Genomic DNA, 25,932 nt, shown 5'->3' on the forward strand with positions numbered 1-25,932 from the left:
AAATGACCAGTTACCACGGAGACACAACATATCCACCCGCTGCCTCGTGGAGAGTAATGTATGACGGAATATGGGCGGAGTCATAGACACAACGGAAGTTACTGAAGCACACAAACAAAACACAACCACTTCCTTCATAATATTGACTGAATATGAGCTGAGCAGAGGCATGAATACTAGCATCCTCTTCTAGGGAAGAGGGAGATACAGTTCAGATGAAAACGTCTATTTTGGAGTGATAGATAGTAGACAGAAGGTGAAGAGATACTCAGTAACTATCAGTAGGACAATGGAAGTTGTTGTGATAGATAGCAGACAGAAGGTGAAGAGATACTCAGTAACTATCGGTAGGACAATGGAAGTTGTTGTGATAGATAGCAGACAGACGGTGAAGAGATACTCAGTAACTATCGGTAGGACAATGGAAGTTGGAGTGATAGATAGCAGACAGAAAGTGAAGAGATACTCAGTAACTATCGGTAGGACAATGGAAGTTGTTGCGACAGATTGATGTCCTATGTACAAACAATGGAAACCCTTCAGAAGGGCTGGCATGAAGTGACAGTACAGGGTGACAACATGAGGAGGAGGTGACATTGTTGACATCCCTCTTACCTTGTCTAACTCTCCTCTGACCAGGGCCTCTAACATCTCTGCTAAAGCCTGTCTCTGGAATAAGGGGACGATGGAAGACACCATAGAATTACATATTAGAACTCGTTTAATAGGATCTCTGTGGGAGAGACATTCAGTCAGCCTCTGTGTGTACCAGTTCCCCCAAGTCCCCTGACATCCAGAGCTGTGGTGTGGCGTGTCCATTAGAGCAGCGCTCTCCAAACCTGGTCCTGGTGGGGAGACCCAGAGCTGTGGTGTGGAGTGTCCATTAGAGCAGCGCTCTCCAAACCCGGTCCTGGGGGGGCCCAGAGCTGTGGTGTTGAGTGTCCATTAGAGCAGCGCTCTCTAAACCTGGTCCTGGGGGAGGAGACCCAGAGCTGTGGTGTGGAGTGTCGATTAGAGCAGCGCTCTCCAAACCCGGTCCTGGGGGAGGAGACCCAGAGCTGTGGTGTGGAGTGTCCATTAGAGCAGCGCTCTCCAAACCTGGTCCTGGTGGGGAGACCCAGAGCTGTGGTGTGGAGTGTCCATTAGAGCAGCGCTCTCCAAACCCGGTCCTGGGGGGGAGACCCAGAGCTGTGGTGTGGAGTGTCCATTAGAGCAGCGCTCTCCAAACCTGGTCCTGGGGGAGGAGACCCAGAGCTGTGGTGTGGAGTGTCCATTAGAGCAGCGCTCTCCAAACCCGGTCCTGGGGGGGAGACCTGATCCAAAAGCCTCTCAACACCTTGGTGCTACCTTACACCAGAGACTGGTGTTGTGTGAGAAGTGAAGAGCAGAGGTCAAGTCCACCTGTGTTCCTGGATTACAGGGACGTGACTGTTCTGTCCTCTACTGGAGTGACCTTCACTGAGTCCTCGGGCCACCAGGCAGCCAGACCTGTCCCCATGCAGCCTCCTCCCTCCCAGCTCTCTCATCCTTAATCAGCTTCCAATACAGGCTAATAAAAGCTGGATAAGAGCCAGCCTCTGGCCGACCAATCTCTTTATCTCAATAGCACTGTCTCTCGTTGTACTGGACTGTGTGTGTCATTGAGCTAACAGTCTGATGCTGTTGTGAAGCTAACAGTCTGATGATGAAGGTGAAGCTAACAGTCTGATGATGAAGGTGAAGCTAACAGTCTGAATATAGAAGGTCCCTGTGGCAGTAGTGAATATAGAAGGTCCCTGTGGCAGTAGTGAATATAGAAGGTCCCTGTGGCAGTAGTGAATATAGAAGGTCCCTGTGGCAGTAGTGAATATAGAAGGTCCTTGTGGCAGTAGTGAATATAGAAGGTCCCTCTGGCAGTAGTGACTATAGAAGGTCCCTGTGGCAGTAGTGAATATAGAAGGTCTCTGTGGCAGTAGTGAATGTAAAAGATCCCTGTGGCAGTAGTGAATATAGAAGGTCCCTGTGGCAGTAGTGAATATATAAGGTCCCTGTGGCAGTCGTGAATATAGAAGGTCTCTGTGGCAGTAGTGAATATAGAAGGTCCCTGTGGCAGTAGTGAATATAGAAGGTCCCTGTGGCAGTAGTGAATGTAGAAGGTCCCTGTGACAGTAGTGAATATAGAAGGTCCCTGTGTCAGTAATGAATGTAGAAGGTCCCTGTGGCAGTAGTGAATGTAGAAGGTCCCTGTGGCAGTAGTGAATATAGAAGGTCCCTGTGGCAGTAGTGAATATACAAGGTCCCTGTGACAGTAGTGAATATAGAAGGTCCCTGTGGCAGTAGTGAATGTAGAAGGTCCCTGTGGCAGTCGTGAATATAGAAGGTCCTTGTGGCAGTCGTGAATATAGAAGGTCCCTGTGGCAGTAGTGAATATAGAAGGTCCCTGTGGCAGTAGTGAATATAGAAGGTCCCTGTGGCAGTAATGAATATAGAAGGTCCCTGTGGCAGTAGTGAATGTAGAAGGTCCCTGTGGCAGTAGTGAATGTAGAAGGTCCCTGTGGCAGTAGTGAATGTAGAAGGTCCCTGTGGCAGTAGTGACTATAGAAGGTCCCTGTGGCAGTAGTGAATATAGAAGGTCCCTGTGGCAGTAGTGAATATAGAAGGTCCCTGTGGCAGTAGTGAATATAGAAGGTCCCTGTGGCAGTAATGAATATAGAAGGTCCCTGTGGCAGTAATGAATATAGAAGGTCCCTGTGGCAGTAGTGAATATAGAAGGTCCCTGTGGCAGTAGTGAATGTAGAAGGTCCATGTGGCAGTAGTGAATATAGAAGGTCCCTGTGGCAGTAGTGAATATAGAAGGTCCCTGTGGCAGTAGTGAATATAGAAGGTCCCTGTGGCAGTAGTGACAAGGCCATCAGACTGTTAAACAGCCATCACTAACATAGAGAGGATGCTGCCAACATACTGACTCAAATCTCTGGCCACTTAAATAAATGGACATAATAAAGGTTTCACTAGTCACTTTAAATAATGTCACTTTAAATAATGCCACTTTAATAATGTCTACATACCCTACATTACTCATCTCATATGTATATACTGTACTCTATACCATCTACTGTGTCTTGCCTATGCCGTTCGGCCATCGCTCATCCACATATTCTTATTCATCCCTTTACATTTGTGTGTATAATGTAGTTGTTGTGAATTTGTTAGATTACTTGTTAGATATTACTGCACAAGCATTTCGCTACACTCGCGTTAACATCTGCTAACCATGTGTATGTGACCAATAATTAGGACCATAATATAGGACCATAGACTCGCACCATAGATTAGGACCATAGATTAGGACCATATAGGACCATAGATTAGGACCATAGATTAGGACCATAATATAGGACCATAGACTCGCACCATAGATTAGGACCATAGATTAGAACTATAGATTAGGACCATAGATTAGGACTATAGATTAGGACAACAGATTAGGACCATAGATTAGGACCATAGATTAGGACCATAGCGGTCCCTGTAATAATAAAGATTGATATAAAGTCCAGTACCTTCTCCCAGTGGGTCCAGTGTGTGGATCATCAGCTGGAAGATGGTGTTTCTGTTGGTGCTGTTGTGGAGAGACGCATTACTGCCTCCTCTCTGGAGAGTGGGCTTCACCTGGGACATAACAAACACACCACAACACACACACAGGGTTGAAGCCACGGCAGATCACACCAGGTTACATTCAGGTAAAGACCTCTTTTTGCTGGTCACTTCAATGACATCTAAAAAAAAAAAAAAGTAAAATAAAAACTATTTTACAATCAGTGCACAACCTGATTATGACATCACAATCAAAGAGTGTTGAGACCTTCAGTTTTTCTCTGTCTCTCTTCTGGGGTGAGTCTTGAGGTTGTGGTTTGGGTTCTGGTGAAACATTGTTTTGAGGTGGACCAGGTGGTGGAGGTCCACTGTTCTGCTGTAAATACAGGAATACTTTAGTACACGTTCACAATAGGAACCAGAGAGAGGAGAAAAGGCAGACTGTTAAACAACTACTCCAGTGGCTAAATATACTGAATGGCTTTTACATGGTCAGGTTGTATTCTGATTGTAAAAAGGAAGGGTTTGTTGTCTGTTTTTTTGTAGTCCAGAAAAAAAAATATGTTGTTTCAACCAGAACATAATGTCTTTATGAAATTAGCCTAGTGGTTAGAACATAGAGGCGGCAGGGTAGCCTAGTGGTTAGAGTGGAGGGGCGGCAGGGTAGCCTAGTGGTTAGAGTGGAGGGGCGGCAGGGTAGCCTAGGGGTTAGAGTGGAGGGCCGGCAGGGTAGCCTAGTGGTTAGAGTGGAGGGCCGGCAGGGTAGCCTAGTGGTTAGAGTGGAGGGGCGGCAGGGTAGCCTAGTGGTTAGAACGTAGAGGCGGCAGGGTAGCCTAGTGGTTAGAACGTAGAGGCGGCAGGGTAGCCTAGTGGTTAGAACGTAGAGGGGCGGCAGGGTAGCCTAGTGGTTAGAGTGGAGGGGCGGTAGGTAGCCTAGTGGTTAGAGTGGAGGGGCGGCAGGGTAGCCTAGTGGTTCGAGTGGAGGGACGGCAGGGTAGCATAGTGGTTAGAACGTAGAGGCGGCAGGGTAGCCTAGTGGTTAGAACGTAGAGGCGGCAGAGTAGCCTAGTGGTTAGATTGGAGGGGCGGCAGGGTAGCCTAGTGGTTAGAGTGTAGAGGCGGCAGGGTAGCCTAGTGGTTAGAGTGGAGGGGCGGCAGGGTAGCCTAGTGGTTAGAGTGGAGGGGCGGCAGGGTAGCCTAGTGGTTAGAGTGGAGGGGCGGCAGGGTAGCCTAGTGGTTAGGAGCGTAGAGGTGGCAGGGTAGACTAGTGGTTAGAGTGGAGGGGCGGCAGGGTAGCCTAGTGGTTAGAGTGGACGGCGGTAGTTAGCCTAGTGGTTAGAGTGGAGGGGCGGTAGGTAGCCTAGTGGTTAGAGTGGAGGGCGGCAGGGTAGCCTAGTGGTTCGAGTGGAGGGACGGCAGGGTAGCATAGTGGTTAGAACGTAGAGCGGCAGGGTAGCCTAGTGGTTAGAACGTAGAGGCGGCAGAGTAGCCTAGTGGTTAGATTGGAGGGGCGGCAGGGTAGCCTAGTGGTTAGAGTGTAGAGGCGGCAGGGTAGCCTAGTGGTTAGAGTGGAGGGGCGGCAGGGTAGCCTAGTGGTTAGAGTGGAGGGCGGCAGGGTAGCCTAGTGGTTAGAGCGTAGAGGTGGCAGGGTAGACTAGTGGTTAGAGTGGAGGGGCGGCAGGGTAGCCTAGTGGTTAGAGTGGACGGGGCGGTAGTTAGCCTAGTGGTTAGAGTGGAGGGGCGGTAGGTAGCCTAGTGGTTAGAGTGGAGGGGCGGCAGGGTAGCCTAGTGGTTCGAGTGGAGGGACGGCAGGGTAGCATAGTGGTTAGAACGTAGAGGCGGCAGGGTAGCCTAGTGGTTAGAACGTAGAGGCGGCAGAGTAGCCTAGTGGTTAGATTGGAGGGGCGGCAGGGTAGCCTAGTGGTTAGAGTGTAGAGGCGGCAGGGTAGCCTAGTGGTTAGAGTGGAGGGCGGCAGGGTAGCCTAGTGGTTAGAGTGGAGGGGCGGCAGGGTAGCCTAGTGGTTAGAGCGTAGAGGTGGCAGGGTAGACTAGTGGTTAGAGTGGAGGGGCGGCAGGGTAGCCTAGTGGTTAGAACGTGGAGGCGGCAGGGCAGCCTAGTGGTTAGAGTAGAGGGGCAGCAGGGTAGCCTAGTGGTTAGAACGTTGGACTAGTAACCGGAAGGTTGCAAGTTCAAATCCCTGAGCTGACAAGGTACAAATCTGCCCTTCTGCCCCTGAACAAGGCAGTTAACCCCACTGTTCCTAGGCCGTCATTGGAAATAAGAATTTGTTCTTTAACTGACTTGCCTAGTTAAATAAAGGAAAAATATAACAACAGTGATATTAGTGAGAACAGGTAACTGCCAAAATAAAGGAAAACACCAACATAAAGTGTTTTAATAGGGCGTTGAGCCAGAACAGCTACAATGGCATAGATTCTACAAGTGTCTGGAAGTCTATTGGAGGGATGTGACATCATTCTTCCAACAGAAATTCCATATTGGTGTTTTGTTGATGGTGGTGAACAACACTGTCTCAGGACCCACTCCAGAATCTCCCACACAGTCCATTCCCGAGTGGTGCAGCGGTCTAAGGCACCGCAGTGCTTAGGGGCGTCACTACAGACCCGGGTTCGAACCGGGGCTGTATCACAACCAGCCGAGATCGGGAGTCCCAAAGGGTGGAGCACAATTGGCCCAGCGTCGTCCGGGTTAGGGGAGGGTTTGGCCGGGGTAGGCAGTCATTGTAAATAAGAATTTGTTCTTCACTGACTTGCCTACTTAAATAAATTAAATAAGTATTCAGATCCCTTGACTTTTCCCACATTTTATAATTATAAAATTTAAAAAAATAAAACATATTCCTCAATCTACACACAACACCCTAGAATGAAAAAGCAAAAAACAGGTTTTTAGAAATATTGTCAAATATATTAAAAATAAAAAACAGAAATACCAGAACAGAAAGTATTCAGCCCCTTTGCTACCAGACTCCAAATTGATTTATCATCCTTGAGATGTTTCTACAACTTGATTGGAGTCCACCTGTGGTCAATTCAATTGATTGGACATGATTTGGAAAGGCACACACTTGTCTATGTAAGGTCCCACAGTTGACAGTGCATTTCAGAGAAAAAACCAAGCCATTGAGGTTGAAGGAATTGTCCGTAGAGCTCAGAGACAGGATTGTGTCGAAGCACAGAACTGGGGAAGGGAACCAAGAAATGTCTGCAGCATTGAAGCTCCCCAAAAACACAGTGGCCTCCATCCTTCTTAAATGGAAGAAGTTTGGAACCACCAAGACTCTTCCTAGAGCTGGCCGCCCGGCCAAACTAAGCAACCGGGGTGATAAGGGCCTTGGTCAGGGAGGTGACCAAGAACCTGATGGTCACTCTGATAGAGCTCCAATATTCCTCTGTGGAGATGGTAGAACCTTCCAGAAGGACAACAATCTCTGCAGCACTCCACCAATCAGGCCTTTATGCTAGAGTGGCCAGACGGAAGCCAATCCTCAGTAAAAGGCACATGACAGCCCGCTTGAACTTTGCCAAAAGGCACCTAAAGGACTCAGATCATGAGTAACAAGGTTCTCTGGTCTGATGAAACCAAGACTGAACTCTTTGGCCTGAATGCCAAGCGTCACGTCTGGAGGAAACCTGGCACCATCCCTACGGTGAGGCATGGTGGTGGCAACATCATGCTGTGGGGATGTTTTTCAGCGGCAGGGACTGGGAGACTAGTCAAGATCGAGGGAAAGATGAACGGAGCAAAGTACAGAGAGATCCTTGATGAAAACCTGCTCCAGAGCGCTCAGGACCTCAGACTGGGGTGAAGGCCTACCTTCCAACAGGACAACATCCCTAAGCACACAGATAAGACAATGCAGGAGTGGCTTCGGGACAAGTCTCTGAATGTCATTGAGTGGCCCAGCCAGAGCCTGGACTTGAACCCGATCGAACATCTCTGGAGAGACCTGAAAATAGCTGTGCATCCACCTGATAGAGCTTGAGAGGATCTGCAGAGAAGAATGGGAGAAAATCCCCAAATATAGGTGTACCAAGCTTGTAGCGTCATACCCAAGAAGACTCGAGGCTGTAATCGCTGCCAAAGGTGCTTCAACAAAGTACTGAGTAAAGGGTCTGAATACTAACGTTTCTAAAAAAAAAAAAAAAAAAAAAGTTTTTGCTATGTCATTATGTGGTATTGTGATGTCATTATGGGGTATTGTGATGTCATTATGGGGTATTGTGATGTCATTATGTGGTATAGTGTGTAGATTGATGAGGGAGAAAAAAAACAACAACAATTTAATCAATTTTAGAGTAAGGCTGTAACGTAACAAAATGTGGAAATATGGGTCTGAATACTATCCGAATGCCCTGGAAGTGTTCAATTGGGTTGAGATCTGGTGACTGAGATGACCATGGCATATTGTCTACATCGTTTTCATGCTCATCAAAGCATTCAGTGACCACTCGTGCCCTGTGGATGGGGCCATTGTCATCCCATAGGGGCAGAGCCATCATGGTAGCCAAAATAATGGTCTGCCCAGCATTTCTATACATTACCCTAAGCATGATGGGATGTTAATTGCTTAACTATCTCAGGGACCACACCTGTGTGGAAGCACCTGCTTTCAATATACTTGATATCCCTCATCAAGTGTTTCCATTATTCTAGCAGTTAGCTGTACTTGTTTGTTGATGGCTTCAAAAGTACCGATGGTAGCACCCTAGATACACTACTTAAAGTGCCTTAGTACCAATGGTAGCACTCTAGATACACTACTTAAAGTGCCTTCGTCCTGATTTAAAGGTTCAGATATACCTACTGGGGTTCTTTGAGTTGCCTACAACAGTAGAAACCATGCACTTGCATGTCATTTTCTTAGCAATCCCACACCAACACCCGCCATCATACCAGTCAAGAGACACAGGATGCATCACAATTTGTATTTTGTATTTATTATGGATCCCCATTAGCTGTTGCCAAGGCAGCAGATACTCTTCCTGGGGTTTATTATGGATCCCCATTAGCTGTTGCCAAGGCAGCAGCTACTCTTCCTGGGGTTTATTATGGATCCCCATTAGCTGTTGCCAAGGAAGCAGCTACTCTTCCTGGGGTTTATTTTGGATCCCCATTAGCTGTTGCCAAGGCAGCAGCTACTCTTCCTGGGGTTTATTATGGATCCCCATTAGCTGTTGCCAAGGAAGCAGCTACTCTTCCAGGGGTTTATTATGGATCCCCATTAGCTGTTGCCAAGGCAGTAGCTACTCTTCCTGGGGTTTATTATGGATCCCCATTAGCTGTTGCCAAGGCAGCAGCTACTCTTCCTGAGGTCCAAACACATTAAAACACTTACATATAACATTATAACGTCACTACATATCTACAATACAAAATGTATAATACCACCATACAACTATATTACAACGTATGTGTTGATAGGTTCTGATTCCTAAACTTGAGATATGAAATATCCTTATTCATGTCACTGAGGGAGAAATGGGAATGTAGAACGTTTACATTAAGTCAGGATATGTTATTGTTAGTCATCAGGGATCCTCTGGGAGGAGGAAGAGACACAGTCTGGTACAAGTCAACATGGTAGCCGTGAGTTGGGGAGGAGTGAGGAATTTGGGCGGAGGTCTTGGTTCGATGAAGTGAGGAAGAACATACACTACCGGTCAAATGTTTTAGAACTCTTACTTATTCAAGTTTAAAAAAAAAAATATATATATATATATATATATATAACTATTTTCTATATTGTAGAATAATAGTGAAGACATCAAAACTATGAAAAAACACATATGGAATCATGTAGTAACCAAAAAAGTGTTAAACAAATGAAAATATATTTGAGATTCTTCAAATAGTTCATCAGTGTCCCGTGTGTTCATCAGTGCCCTGTGTGTTCATCAGTGCCCTGTGTGTTCATCAGTGTCCCGTGTGGTCATCAGTGTCCCGTGTGGTCAGCAGTGTCCTGCGTGTTTAGCAGTGTCCTGTGTGTTCATCAGTGTCCTGTGTGTTCATCAGTGTCCTGTGTGTTCATCAGTGTCCTGTGTGTTCATCAGTGTCCCGTGTGGTCAGCAGTGTCCTGCATGTTTAGCAGTGTCCCGTGTGGTCATCAGTGTCCCGTGTGGTCAGCAGTGTCCTGCGTGTTTAGCAGTGTCCCGTGTGGTCATCAGCGTCCCGTGTGTTCATCAGTGTCCGTAGGTGTTCATCAGTGTCCCGTGTGTTCATCAGTGTCCCGTGTGTTCATCAGTGTCCGTAGGTGTTCATCAGTGTCCCGTGTGTTCATCAGTGTCCCGTGTGTTCATCAGTGTCCAGTGTGTTCATCAGTGTCCTGTGTGTTCATCAGTGTCCCGTGTGGTCAGCAGTGTCCCGTGTGTTCATCAGTGTCCCGTGTGTTCATCAGTGTCCTGTGTTCATCAGTGTCCTGTGTGGTCAGCAGTGTCCCGTGTGTTCATCAGTGTCACGTGTGGTCAGCAGTGTCCTGCGTGTTTAGCAGTGTCCCGTGTGGTCATCAGCGTCCCGTGTGTTCATCAGTGTCCGTAGGTGTTCATCAGTGTCCCGTGTGTTCATCAGTGTCCCGTGTGTTCATCAGTGTCCCGTGTGTTCATCAGTGTCCAGTGTGTTCATCAGTGTCCTGTGTGTTCATCAGTGTCCCGTGTGGTCAGCAGTGTCCCGTGTGTTCATCAGTGTCCCGTGTGTTCATCAGTGTCCCGTGTGTTCATCAGTGTCCTGTGGTCAGCAGTGTCCCGTGTGTTCATCAGTGTCCCGTGTTTCAGCAGTGTCCTGCGTGTTCATCAGTGTCCCGTGTGTTCAGCAGTGTCCCGCGTGTTCATCAGTGTCCCGTGTGTTCAGCAGTGTCCCGTGTGTTCATCAGTGTCCTGTGTGTTCATCAGTGTCCCGTGTGTTCATCAGTGTCCCGCGTGTTCATCAGTGTCCCGTGTGGTCAGCAGTGTCCTGTGTGTTCATCAGTGTCCTGCGTGTTTAGCAGTGGAGGCTGCTGGGAGGACTCATAATAATGACTTGTGACGGAGCGAATGGAACGGCTCCTAACCAGGCTGGATCGTGTTGTTGTGTGTTTTAATGATGTCATGTATTGTGTTGTTGTATGTTTTAATGATGTCATGTATTGTGTTGTTGTGTGTTTTAATGATGTCATGTATTGTGTTGTTGTGTGTTTTAATGATGTCATGTATTGTGTTGTTGTGTGTTTTAATGATGTCATGTATTGTGTTGTTGTGTGTTTTAATGATGTCATGTATTGTGTTGTTGTGTGTTTTAATGATGTCATGTATTGTGTTGTTGTGTGTTTTAATGATGTCATGTATTGTGTTGTTGTATGTTTTAATGATGTCATGTATTGTGTTGTATGTTTTAATGATGTCATGTATTGTGTTGTTGTATGTTTTAATGATGTCGTATTGTGTTGTTGTGTGTTTTAATGATGTCATGTATTGTGTTGTTGTATGTTTTAATGATGTCGTATTGTGTTGTTGTGCGTTTTAATGATGTCATGTATTGTGTTGTTGTATGTTTTAATGATGTCATGTATTGTGTTGTGTGTTTTAATGATGTCATGTATTGTGTTGTTGTGTGTTTTAATGATGTCGTGTATTGTGTTGTTGTATGTTTTAATGATGTCATGTATTGTGTTGTGTGTTTTAATGATGTCATGTATTGTGTTGTTGTGTGTTTTAATGATGTCATGTATTGTGTTGTTGTATGTTTTAATGATGTTGTGTATTGTGTTGTTGTATGTTTTAATGATGTCATGTATTGTGTTGTTGTGTGTTTTAATTATGTTTTGTATTGTGTTGTTGTGTGTTTTAATGATGTCATGTATTGTGTTGTTGTGTGTTTTAATGATGTCATGTATTGTGTTGTTGTATGTTTTAATGATGTCATGTATTGTATTGTTGTATGTTTTAATGATGTCATGTATTGTGTTGTTGTATGTTTTAATGATGTCATGTATTGTATTGTTGTATGTTTTAATGATGTCATGTATTGTGTTGTTGTATGTTGTAATGATGTCATGTATTGTGTTGTTGTGTGTTTTAATGATGTCATGTATTGTGTTGTGTGTTTTAATGATGTTATGTATTGTGTTGTTGTGTGTTTTAATGATGTCATGTATTGTGTTGTTGTGTGTTTTAATGATGTCATGTATTGTTGTATGTTTTAATGATGTCATGTATTGTGTTGTTGTGTGTTTTAATGATGTCATGTATTGTGTTGTTGTATGTTTTAATGATGTCATGTATTGTATTGTTGTATGTTTTAATGACATCATGTATTGTGTTGTATGTTTTAAAGATGTCATGTATTGTTGTATGTTTTAATGATGTCATGTATTGTATTGTTGTATGTTTTAATGACATCTTGTATTGTGTTGTATGTTTTAATGATGTCATGTATTGTTGTATGTTTTAATGATGTCATTAAAACCCCACCTCTTCAAGGAATACCTAGGATAAGATAAGTAATCCTTCTCACCCCCCCCCCCCCCTTAATGATTTAGATGCACTATTGTAAAGTGGCTGTTCCACTGGATGTCAGAAGGTGAACTCACCAATTTGTAAGTCGCTCTGGATAAGAGCGTCTGCTAAATGACTTAAATGTAAATGTATTGTTTTATGTTTTAATGATGTCATGTATTGTTGTATGTTTTAATGACATCATGTATTGTGTTGTATGTTTTAAAGATGTCATGTATTGTTGTATGTTTTAATGATGTCATGTATTGTATTGTTGTATGTTTTAATGACATCTTGTATTGTGTTGTATGTTTTAATGATGTCATGTATTGTTGTATGTTTTAATGATCTCATTAAAACCCCACCTCTTCAAGGAATACCTAGGATAAGATAAGTAATCCTTCTCACCCCCCCCCCCCCCCCCTTAATGATTTAGATGCACTATTGTAAAGTGGCTGTTCCACTGGATGTCAGAAGGTGAACTCACCAATTTGTAAGTCGCTCTGGATAAGAGCGTCTGCTAAATTACTTAAATGTAAATGTAAATGTGTTGTTGTATGTTTTAATGATGTCATGTATTGTTGTATGTTTTAATGATGTCATGTATTGTGTTGCATGTTTTAATGATGTCATGTATTGTGTTGTATGTTTTAATGATGTCATGTATTGTTGTATGTTTTAATGATGTCATGTATTGTTGTATGTTTTAATGATGTCATGTATTGTGTTGTTGTATGTTTTAATGATGTCATGTATTGTGTTGTATGTTTTAATGATGTCATGTATTGTGTTGTATGTTTTAATGATGTCATGTATTGTTGTATGTTTTAATGATGTCATGTATTGTTGTATGTTTTAATGATGTCATGTATTGTTGTATGTTTTAATGATGTCATGTATTGTATTGTTGTATGTTTTAATGACATCATGTATTGTGTTGTATGTTTTAATGATGTCATGTATTGTTGTATGTTTTAATGATGTCATGTATTGTATTGTTGTATGTTTTAATGACATCATGTATTGTGTTGTATGTTTTAATGATGTCATGTATTGTTGTATGTTTTAATGATGTCATGTATTGTTGTATGTTTTAATGATGTCATGTATTGTGTTGTATGTTTTAATGATGTCATGTATTGTGTTGTATGTTTTAATGATGTCATGTATTGTTGTGTTTTAATGATGTCACGTATTGATTGCTGTTGTCTTCTTGGCACACACACACACACATTTCTAGGGAGTTTTTCCTAGCCACCGTGCTTCTACACCTGCATTGCTTGCTGTTTGGGGTTTTAGGCTGGGTTTCTGTACAGCACTTTGAGATATCAGCTGATGTACGAAGGGCTATATAAATAAATTTGATTTGATTTGATTTGGCCTGGTCTCCCTTGAAAAAAAGAGAGAGACTCTGGTTCTCAATATGCTTTTCCTGGTTAAATAAAGCAAAAATATATATTTGTTCATGTTTTTTAATGTAATGTATTTGATACCATTCAACTGACTCCGCTCTAGCAGCCTCCAGTGGCGTTGAAGTGGGTAGGGTGCTATTTGTTTCTACTGGTTTGGACAATCATTCCCTGCTACAGCTTTGTCTGCCAAAGAATATATAATAAAACACAGAGAATTGATATTCAGATGACTGTGACTAGAGATACACGGTGACTGGCACCGGGTGATTTGGCTGAATAATACACTCCTCCAGTGTGACAATGACAAACTGATGGCAGACATTACTTTACATCTCATCAGCATTACATCACCCCCCCCCCTCTGACCCATGCTCCCCTACACTGGGCTCTGACACCTGGGATCCTTTCAGGGATTCAGTCCCAATCATCAAAGGCTGCTGAGTCTGGCTACCACACACACACACACTCTCACGCAAACACACACACACACACACACACACTCTCACTCACACACACACACACTCTCACACACACTCTCACGCAAACACACACACACTCACATACACACACTCTCACGCAAACACACACACAAACACACACACACACACACACAATGACCTGTCCAAAGGGCTGGATGGATAAACACAGGCTCTGATGACAGTCCAGTGAATCAACCATTCCATGTCTCTCATGGACTGGACCAGAGAGGGTCTGGGTCCTGGGTGGTATTGTCTCTCATGGACTGGGCCAGAGAGGGTCTGGGTCCTGGGTGGTATTGTCTCTCATGGACTGGACCAGAGAGGGTCTGGGTCCTGGGTGGTATTGTCTCTCATGGACTGGACCAGAGAGGGTCTGGGTCCTGGGTGGTATTGTCTCTCATGGACTGGGCCAGAGAGGGTCTGGGTCCTGGGTGGTATTGTCTCTCATGGACTGGGCCAGAGAGGGTCTGGGTCCCGGGTGGTATTGTCTCTCATGGACTGGGCCAGAGAGGGTCTGGGTCCTGGGTGGTATTGTCTCTCATGGACTGGACCAGAGAGGGTCTGGGTCCTGGGTGGTATTGTCTCTCATGGACTGGACCAGAGAGGGTCTGGGTCCTGGGTGGTATTGTCTCTCATGGACTGGACCAGAGAGGGTCTGGGTCCTGGGTGGTATTGTCTCTCATGGACTGGACCAGAGAGGGTCTGGGTCCCGGGTGGTATTGTCTCTCATGGACTGGACCAGAGAGGGTCTGGGTCCTGGGTGGTATTGTCTCTCATGGACTGGACCAGAGAGGGTCTGGGTCCCGGGTGGTATTGTCTCTCATGGACTGGGCCAGAGAGGGTCTGGGTCCTGGGTGATATTGTCTCTCATGGACTGGACCAGAGAGGGTCTGGGCCCTGGGTGGTATTGCAATGGGCTTTTCTAGTATTAATATTTCTTTGTCTGTCTGTCTGTCTGTCTGTCAACCACTCTGTCTGCCTACCAGCCTGTCTGTCTGCCACTCTGGCTGCCTACCTACCTACCTACCTACCTGCCTGCCTGCCTGCCTGCCTGCCTGTCTGTCTGTCAGCCACTCTGTCTGTCTGCCTGTCTGTCTGCCTGTCTGTCTGTCTGTCTGTCTGTCTGTCTGTCTGTCTGTCAGCCACTCTGTCTGTCTGCCTGTCTGCCTGTCTGTCTGTCTGTCTGTCTGTCTGTCTGTCTGTCTGTCTGTCTGTCTGTCTGTCTGTCTGTCTGTCTGTCTGTCAGCCACTCTACCTACCTACCTACCTGTCTGTCTGTCTGTCTGTCTGTCTGTCTGTCTGTCTGTCTGTCTGTCTGTCTGTCTGTCTGTCTGTCAGCCACTCTACCTACCTACCTGTCTGTCTGTCTGTCTGTCTGTCTGTCTGTCTGTCTGTCTGTCTGTCTGTCTGTCTGTCTTTTTGCTTCACCAAAACTGCCTAACAAAGTCCCAACAACACGACCAACCTTCTTGGGTTCCTTCTCCTCCTCCTCCTCTGGCATGATGATCTTGACGATGCTCTTGTGTTTGTTGATCTGCGTCTTGACGAAGTGTTCGATCTGCACGTTGAACTTCATGAAGCAGACGTAGGCCACGTAACCCGACACCAGCATTACACTCTCCCACCACATGATGGTGTTGTCCAAGAAGAACACGATCAGCATGATCAGATCTATGATGGAGGAGGAGGAGGGGGGGAGGAGGAGGGGGAGGAGGAGGGAGGGGGAGTAAGGAGAAGGAGGGGGAGGAGGAGGAGGAGGGAGGAAGAGGAGGGGGAGGAGGAGGAGGAGGAGCAGGGAGAGGGAGGAGGGAGAAGAAGAGGAGGGAGGAGGGAGGGGGGAGGAGGAGGAGGAGGGGAGGGGAGGAGGAGGAGGAGGAGGAGGAGGAGGGGAGGAGGAGGAGGAGGAGGATAGGAGGTGGAGAGAGGAGAGGAGTAAGGAGGAGGAGGGGGAGGAGAGGGAGGGGGAAGGAGGAAGAGGAGGGGAGGAGGAGGGAGGAGGAGGGGGATGAGGAAGAGGAGGGAGGGAGAGGGTAAGGAGAAGGAGGGGGAGGAGGAGGAGGGGGGGGAGGAGGAGGGGGGAGGAGGAGGGAGAGGGAGGGGGGAGGAGGAGGAAGAGGGGGAGGAAGAGGAGGAGGAGGAGGTGGAGGAGGGGGGAGGAGGAAGAGGGAGGGAGGGGAGAGGAGTAAGGAGAAGGAGGGGGATGAGGAGGGGGAGGAGGAGGGGGAGGGAGAGGAATAAGGAGAAGGAGGGGGAGGAGGAGGAAGAGGAGGGAGGAGTAAGGAGAAGGAGGGGGAGGAGGAGGAGGAGAGGAGTAAGGAGGAGGATGAGGAGAGGAGGAGGGAGAAGAAGAGGAGGGAGAGGAGGAAGGAGGAGGACGAGGAGGGAGAGGGAGAGGTGGAGGAGGGGCAGGAAGAGGATGAGGGAGGGAGAGGAGGAAGGAGGGGGAGGAGGAGGAGGGACGAGGAGGGAGAGGGAGAGGTGGAGGAGGGGCAGGAAGTGGACGAGGGAGGGAGAGGAGGAAGGAGGAGGAGGGGGAGGAGGAGGACGAGGAGGAAGAGGGAGAGGTGGAGGAGGGGCAGGAAGTGGACGAGGGAGGGAGAGGAGGAAGGAGGAGGAGGGGGAGGAGGAGGACGAGGAGGAAGAGGGAGAGGTGGAGGAGGGGCAGGAAGTGGACGAGGGAGGGAGAGGAGGAAGGAGGAGGAGGGGGAGGAGGAGGACGAGGAGGAAGAGGGAGAGGTGGAGGAGGGGCAGGAAGTGGACGAGGGAGGGAGAGGAGGAAGGAGGAGGAGGGGGAGGAGGAGAACGAGGAGGGAGAGGTGGTGGAGGACGGGGAGGGAGAGGTGGTGGAGGATGGGGAGGGAGAGGTGGTGGAGGGGCAGGAAGTGGACGAGGGAGGGAGAGGAGGAAGGAGGAGGGGGGGAGGGGACGAGGAGGGAGAGGTGGAGGAGGGGCAGGAAGTGGACGAGGGAGGGAGAGGAGGAAGGAGGAGGAGGGGGAGGAGGGGAGGACGAGGAGGAAGAGGGAGAGGTGGAGGAGGGGCAGGAAGTGGACGAGGGAGAGGAGAGGAGGAAGGAGGAGGAGGGGGAGGAGGAGAACGAGGAGGGAGAGGTGGTGGAGGACGGGGAGGGAGAGGTGGTGGAGGGATGGGGAGGGAGAGGTGGTGGAGGGGCAGGAAGAGGAGGACGAGGAGGGAGAGAGGGTGGAGGGGGCAGGAAGAGGAGGGGACGGGGGAGGAGAGGTGGTGGAGGGGCAGAAAGAGGAGGGAGGAGGAGGGGACGAGGAGGGAGAGGTGGTGGAGGGGCAGAAAGAGGAGGAGGGAGGAGGGACGAGAAGGGAGAGGTGGTGGAGGGGCAGAAGAGGAGGAGAGCAAGAAATGTGAGAACATGATAGTGTTGTTCAGGATGAACACGATCAGCATGATCAGGTCTAGGAGAGAGGACAGCATGAGTCCAAATGGCACCCTATTCCCTATATAGTGCACTACTATAGACCAGAGCCCTGTTCCCTATATAGTGGTACTACTATAGACCAGAGCCCTATTCCCTATATAGTGGTACTACTATAGACCAGAGCCCTGTTCCCTATATAGTGGCACTACTATAGACCAGAGCCCTATTCCCTATATAGTACACTACTATAGACCAGAGCTCTATTCCCTATATAGTGGTACTACTATAGACCAGAGCCCTATTCCCTATATAGTGGTACTACTATAGACCAGAGCCCTATTCCCTATATAGTGGTACTACTATAGACCAGAGCCCTATTCCTATATAGTGGTACTACTATAGACCAGAGCCCTATTCCCTATATAGTGGTACTACTATAGACCAGAGCCCTATTCCCTATATAGTGGTGCTACTATAGACCAGAGCCCTATTCCCTATATAGTGGTACTACTATAGACCAGAGCCCCATTCCCTATATATTGGTACTACTATAGACCAGAGCCCTATTCCCTATATAGTGGTACTACTATAGACCAGAGCCCTATTCCCTATATAGTGGTACTACTATAGACCAGAGCCCTATTCCCTATATAGTGGTACTACTATAGACCAGAGCCCTATTCCCTATATAGTGGTACTACTATAGACCAGGAGCCCTATTCCCTATATAGTGGTACTACTATAGACCAGAGCCCTATTCCCTATATAGTGGTGCTACTATAGACCAGAGCCCTATTCCCTATATAGTGGTACTACTATAGACCAGAGCCCCATTCCCTATATAGTGGTACTACTATAGACCAGAGCCCTATTCCCTATATAGTGGTAGTACTATAGACCAGAGCCCTATTCCCTATATAGTGGTACTACTATAGACCAGAGCCCTATTCCCTATGTCGTACACTACTATAGACCAGAGCCCTATTCCCTATATAGTGGTACACTACTATAGACCAGAGCCCTATTCCCTATATAGTGGTACTACTATAGACCAGAGCCCTATTCCCTATATAGTGGTACTACTATAGACCAGAGCCCTATTCCCTATATAGTGGTACTACTATAGACCAGAGCCCTATTCCCTATATAGTGGTAGTACTATAGACCAGAGCCCTATTCCTATATAGTGGTACTACTATAGACCAGAGCCCTATTCCCTATATAGTGGTACTACTATAGACCAGAGCCCTATTCCCTATATAGTGGTACTACTATAGACCAGAGCCCTATTCCCTATATAGTGGTAGTACTATAGACCAGAGCCCTATTCCCTATATAGTGGTACTACTATAGACCAGAGCCCTATTCCCTATATAGTGGTACTACTATAGACCAGAGACTTATTCCCTATATAGTGGTACTACTATAGACCAGAGCCCTATTCCCTATATAGTGGTACTACTATAGACCAGAGCCCTATTCCCTATATAGTGGTACTACTATAGACCAGAGCCCTATTCCCTATATAGTGGTACTACTATAGACCAGAGCCCTATTCCCTATATAGTGGTACTACTATAGACCAGAGACCTATTCCCTATATAGTGGTACTACTATAGACCAGAGCCCTATTCCCTATATAGTGGTACTACTATAGACCAGAGCCCTATTCCCTATATAGTGGTACTACTATAGACCAGAGACTTATTCCCTATATAGTGGTACTACTATAGACCAGAGCCCTATTCCCTATATAGTGGTACTACTATAGACCAGAGCCCTATTCCCTATATAGTGGTACTACTATAGACCAGAGCCCTATTCCCTATATAGTGGTACTACTATAGACCAGAGCCCTATTCCCTATATAGTGGTACTACTATAGACCAGAGACCTATTCCCTATATAGTGGTACTACTATAGACCAGAGCCCTATTCCTATATAGTGGTACTACTATAGACCAGAGCCCTATTCCCTATATAGTGGTACTACTATAGACCAGAGACCTATTCCCTATATAGTGGTACTACTATAGACCAGAGCCCTATTCCCTATATAGTGGTACTACTATAGACCAGAGCCCTATTCCCTATATAGTGGTACTACTATAGACCAGAGCCCTATTCCCTATATAGTGGTACTACTATAGACCAGAGCCCTATTCCCTATATAGTGGTACTACTATAGACCAGAGCCCTATTCCCTATATAGTGGTACTACTATAGACCAGAGCCCTATTCCCTATATAGTGGTACTACTATAGACCAGAGCCCTATTCCCTATATAGTGCACTACTATAGACCAGAGCCCTATTCCCTATATAGTGCACTACTATAGACCAGAGCCCTATTCCCTATATAGTGGTACTACTATAGACCAGAGCCCTATTCCCTATATAGTGCACTACTATAGACCAGAGCCCTATTCCCTATATAGTGCACTACTATAGACTAGAGCCCTATTCCCTATATAGTGCACTACTATAGACCAGAGCCCTATTCCCTATATAGTGGTACTACTATAGACCAGAGCCCTATTCCCTATATAGTGGTACTACTATAGACCAGAGCCCTATTCCCTATATAGTGGTACTACTATAGACCAGAGACTTATTCCCTATATAGTGGTACTACTATAGACCAGAGCCCTATTCCCTATATAGTGGTACTACTATAGACCAGAGCCCTATTCCCTATATAGTGGTACTACTATAGACCAGAGCCCTATTCCCTATATAGTGGTACTACTATAGACCAGAGCCCTATTCCCTATATAGTGGTACTACTATAGACCAGAGACCTATTCCCTATATAGTGGTACTACTATAGACCAGAGCCCTATTCCCTATATAGTGGTACTACTATAGACCAGAGCCCTATTCCCTATATAGTGGTACTACTATAGACCAGAGACTTATTCCCTATATAGTGGTACTACTATAGACCAGAGCCCTATTCCCTATATAGTGGTACTACTATAGACCAGAGCCCTATTCCCTATATAGTGGTACTACTATAGACCAGAGCCCTATTCCTATATAGTGGTACTACTATAGACCAGAGCCCTATTCCCTATATAGTGGTACTACTATAGACCAGAGACCTATTCCCTATATAGTGGTACTACTATAGACCAGAGCCCTATTCCCTATATAGTGGTACTACTATAGACCAGAGCCCTATTCCCTATATAGTGGTACTACTATAGACCAGAGACCTATTCCCTATATAGTGGTACTACTATAGACCAGAGCCCTATTCCCTATATAGTGGTACTACTATAGACCAGAGCCCTATTCCCTATATAGTGGTACTACTATAGACCAGAGCCCTATTCCCTATATAGTGGTACTACTATAGACCAGAGCCCTATTCCCTATATAGTGGTACTACTATAGACCAGAGCCCTATTCCCTATATAGTGGTACTACTATAGACCAGAGCCCTATTCCTATATAGTGGTACTACTATAGACCAGAGCCCTATTCCCTATATAGTGCACTACTATAGACCAGAGCCCTATTCCCTATATAGTGCACTACTATAGACCAGAGCCCTATTCCCTATATAGTGGTACTACTATAGACCAGAGCCCTATTCCCTATATAGTGCACTACTATAGACCAGAGCCCTATTCCCTATATAGTGCACTACTATAGACTAGAGCCCTATTCCCTATATAGTGCACTACTATAGACCAGAGCCCTATTCCCTATATAGTGGTACTACTATAGACCAGAGCCCTATTTCCTATATAGTGGTACTACTATAGACCAGAGCCCTATTCCCTATATAGTGGTACTACTATAGACCAGAGCCATATTCCCTATATAGTGGTACTACTATAGACCAGAGCCCTATTCCCTATATAGTGGTACTACTATAGACCAGAGCCCTATTCCCTATATAGTGGTACTACTATAGACCAGAGACCTATTCCCTATATAGTGGTACTACTATAGACCAGAGACCTATTCCCTATATAGTGGTACTACTATAGACCAGAGCCCTATTCCCTATATAGTGGTACTACTATAGACCAGAGCCCTATTCCCTATATAGTGGTACTACTATAGACCAGAGACCTATTCCCTATATAGTGGTACTACTATAGACCAGAGCCCTATTCCCTATATAGTGGTACTACTATAGACCAGAGCCCTATTCCCTATATAGTGGTACTACTATAGACCAGAGACCTATTCCCTATATAGTGGTACTACTATAGACCAGAGCCCTATTCCCTATATAGTGGTACTACTATAGACCAGAGCCCTATTCCCTATATAGTGGTACTACTATAGACCAGAGCCCTATTCCCTATATAGTGGTACTACTATAGACCAGAGACCTATTCCCTATATAGTGGTACTACTATAGACCAGAGCCCTATTCCCTATATAGTGGTACTACTATAGACCAGAGCCCTATTCCCTATATAGTGGTACTACTATAGACCAGAGCCCTATTCCCTATATAGTGGTACTTCTCTAGACCAGAGCCCTATTCCCTATATAGTGGTACTACTATAGACCAGAGACCTATTCCCTATATAGTGGTACTACTATAGACCAGAGCCCTATTCCCTATATAGTGGTACTACTATAGACCAGAGCCCTATTCCCTATATAGTCGTACTACTATAGACCAGAGACCTATTCCCTATATAGTGGTACTACTATAGACCAGAGCCCTATTCCCTATATAGTGGTACTACTATAGACCAGAGCCCTATTCCCTATATAGTCGTACTACTATAGACCAGAGCCCTATTCCCTATATAGTGGTACTACTATAGACCAGAGCCCTATTCCCTATATAGTGGTACTACTATAGACCAGAGCCCTATTCCCTATATAGTGGTACTACTATAGACCAGAGCCCTATTCCCTATATAGTGGTACTACTATAGACTAGAGCCCTGTTCCCTATATAGTGGTACTACTATAGACCAGAGCCCTATTCCCAATATAGTGCACTACTATAGACCAGAGCCCTATTCCCTATATAGTACACTACTATTGACCAGAGCCCTATTCCTATATAGTGGTACTACTATAGACCAGAGCCCTATTCCCTATATAGTGGTACTACTATAGACTAGAGCCCTGTTCCCTATATAGTGGTACTACTATAGACCAGAGCCCTATTCCCAATATAGTGCACTACAAAAGACCAGAGCCCTATTCCCTATATAGTACACTACTATAGACCAGAGCCCTATTCCCTATATAGTGGTACTACTATAGACCAGAGCCCTATTCCCTATATAGTGGTACTACTATAGACCAGAGCCCTATTCCCTATATAGTGGTACTACTATAGACCAGAGCCCTATTCCCTATATAGTGGTACTACTATAGACCAGAGCCCTATTCCCTATATAGTGGTACTACTATAGACTAGAGCCCTGTTCCCTATATAGTGGTACTACTATAGACCAGAGCCCTATTCCCAATATAGTGCACTACTATAGACCAGAGCCCTATTCCCTATATAGTACACTACTATTGACCAGAGCCCTATTCCCTATATAGTGGTACTACTATAGACCAGAGCCCTATTCCCTATATAGTGGTACTACTATAGACTAGAGCCCTGTTCCCTATATAGTGGTACTACTATAGACCAGAGCCCTATTCCCAATATAGTGCACTACTATAGACCAGAGCCCTATTCCCTATATAGTACACTACTATTGACCAGAGCCCTATTCCCTATATAGTGGTACTACTATAGACCAGAGCCCTATTCCCTATATAGTGGTACTACTATAGACCAGAGCCCTATTCCCTATATAGTGGTACTACTATAGACCAGAGCCCTATTCCCTATATAGTGGTACTACTATAGACCAGAACCCTATTCCCTATATAGTGGTACTACTATAGACCAGAGCCCTATTCCCTATATAGTGGTACTACTATAGACCAGAGCCCTATTCCCTATATAGTGGTACTACTATAGACCAGAGCCCTATTCCCTATATAGTGGTACTACTATAGACCAGAGCCATATTCCCTATATAGTGGTACTACTATAGACCAGAGCCATATTCCCTATATAGTGGTACTACTATAGACCAGAGCCCTATTCCCTATATAGTGGTACTACTATAGACCAGAGCCCTATTCCCTATATAGTGGTACTACTATAGACCAGAGCCCTATTCCCTATATAGTGGTACTACTATAGACCAGAGCCCTATTCCCTATATAGTGGTTCTACTATAGACCAGAGCCCTATTCCCTATATAGTGGTACTACTATAGACCAGAGCCCTATTCCCTATATAGTTGTACTACTATAGACCAGAGCCCTATTCCCTATATAGTGGTACTACTTTTGGACAGGGTTCTACTATCTAGAACCAAACAGGGTTCTGCGGCTGTCACAATAGTAGAACCCTTTTTAGTTCCATGTAGAACCCTCTGTGGAAAGAGGTTCAACGTGGAACCCACAAGTTTTCTCCTATGGGGACAGCCGCAGAACCCTGTTTCGTTCTAGATAGCAGAACCCTGTTTGGTTCTAGATAAACTATAGGATGCAATTTACCAATTTCAATGGGGTCGACTGTTGACACCAAGGTCAGCACCTTTTAAAGTATGTACTTTCCCCCAAAATTACCAGGTTTTCCAGAAATCCGGGATGGGAGTATTCCAGATGTCTTGTTAATTCCCTCCTGAGTCTACAATCCGGGATTTCTGGAAAAACCTAGTGTTCTCTACCTATTATCTGTCCAATGATATTATTGTTGTTACCTATGATGTAGAAGGAGACGTCTCTGAACAGGGGCCACCAGGTGAGGTGGAGCATCTCCCTGGAGAAGATGGCACACATCCCGATGACAAACAGGATGTTAAACACCGCTGACCCCACGATTGTCCCGATGCCCACGTTGCTATGGGAGATGAACACGCCAATCAGAGAGGTGAACAGTTCGGGGCGGAGCCTCCTGCAGCCATGAAGGTCGCCCCGGCGACGTCGTCGGAGATGTCGAGCTTCACGGTGATGACGCCGAGCGCCGGGACGAAGAACTCGTCGCAGACGATGGCGAGGGAGACGAACATGTAGACCATGCCCAGGATGTGGAGGGTCACCCAGCCCTGCCTCCTCTGGTCCACTGTGAACAGGTCCTCTGGGTACTCTCCCTTCCTGTGGGGGACGTCTCCAGGGATACCCGGGGAGGTGGTGGTGTTAGGAGGAGGGAGGTGGGAGGAGGTTCAGTCGGAGGCTCAGGTTCGGGGTCCTCTACGTAGATACAGTGCTTAATGTCCGTCCGGTTGACAGTTATCACGATGACGTCATCCCCTCCAGCACAGTAGGAGCCCTGGTGATGACGTCATCATTATAGCTCTCTGTTATGCTCGAGGGGTTAGAGGTCACCACCTCTCGTGTGTCTACCTCCAGAACACTACTGCGATCACTACCGCCCCCTTCCTCTGGGAGTGCTGTCCCAGGGTTCTCCTCTGCTGCGGCCTGCCGGGCCGCCCACGGCTCCTGCAGCCGGGCCTTGAACGTCACGGTGTAGACGCAGCACAGTAATACACCAGAGAGGAAGAAGAGGATGCGACTCCGATTGAGTCTCCGTCTTTGTGGCAGATGCATTGTTCCCCGCTGCCAGAGTGGTCTTGAGTCCCACAGCGGATTATTAGGCCCGTGTCAGATGCATGGTTAGGCTTATGGGAACGGGTCCAATAGCATTAGTCAGCCAAATAATGCAGTTCAGCGAGTGGTCAGCACACATCTTCAGCATAGTCTGTTTTACTGTCATAGTCCTGGCATGATGTCCCAGCTCCAAACTATAAATATATATATGGAAAAAAAGGGGGTAATAAATGAATAATTCACTCAGTTTAGACTACAATGCAAAACTCACGTCATACATTTGACATAATGTAATAAAATACTAATAAAAACACTACTGGGAGTATTAGAAGGGTTTATTATAAGGGCGCGCGTTCACGTGAAGGGAGTCACAGGAGCGCGGAGGATGGGATACAGCCACCTGTTACTATGGCTACATAATTGCAGGTACTCTGCTCTCCGAAGGGCTGCACAGATTAAATGACACGTGTAATGAAATGCAGCAAATGTAGTTCATGTACAAATGACAATTAAAATAAAATAAAAACAGCGAATTAAGTAGAAAATATCATTATGTGGGGCCCTACTTTTCCTTGACGTGAGCGGGTCATGAACGTGCTGATATGCGCTCCTCGAGTCGAGACAACATACGCGATATGATTCATTCCAAACGTTCAACCAACCATTTCATTTTCACGTATGTATCCGGGTGGGTCCGGTGAAAATTAACAAACGAAAATAATTATACATTTAACTGAATTTCGTGGAGAAATTCCAGGCAAGAAACAGTGCCCGATATGGAGTCATTGACAAGTATCCGGGGCTTCCACAAGGTCAATGACGATTATTGTATCTTAAATCCCTTCTCTGTAAAACATCTGTAAACCATACTTAACCTCTTTTCAATTGTTAATAAAAACGTACCTTTAATCGCTGAGTTGTTGTGATAGAGGTGTTCTGGGCGCGAGGTCTCTCTCCAGCTGTGTGCGCTAAGGCA

The 25,932-nt window shown here is 46.0% G+C and overlaps 1 pseudogene; it reads right to left on the minus strand.

Moving 5' to 3' along the window:
- LOC135538154 (sodium/potassium/calcium exchanger 1-like) overlaps positions 1 to 25,152 on the minus strand; it is a 31,193-nt pseudogene extending 6,041 nt beyond the window's left edge.
- Positions 25,153 to 25,932: the final 780 nt, after the last annotated feature.

The sequence above is a fragment of the Oncorhynchus masou genome, unplaced genomic scaffold (genome assembly GCF_036934945.1).
Source record: "Oncorhynchus masou masou isolate Uvic2021 unplaced genomic scaffold, UVic_Omas_1.1 unplaced_scaffold_921, whole genome shotgun sequence".
In the NCBI taxonomy this organism is placed as follows: Eukaryota; Metazoa; Chordata; class Actinopteri; order Salmoniformes; family Salmonidae; genus Oncorhynchus; species Oncorhynchus masou.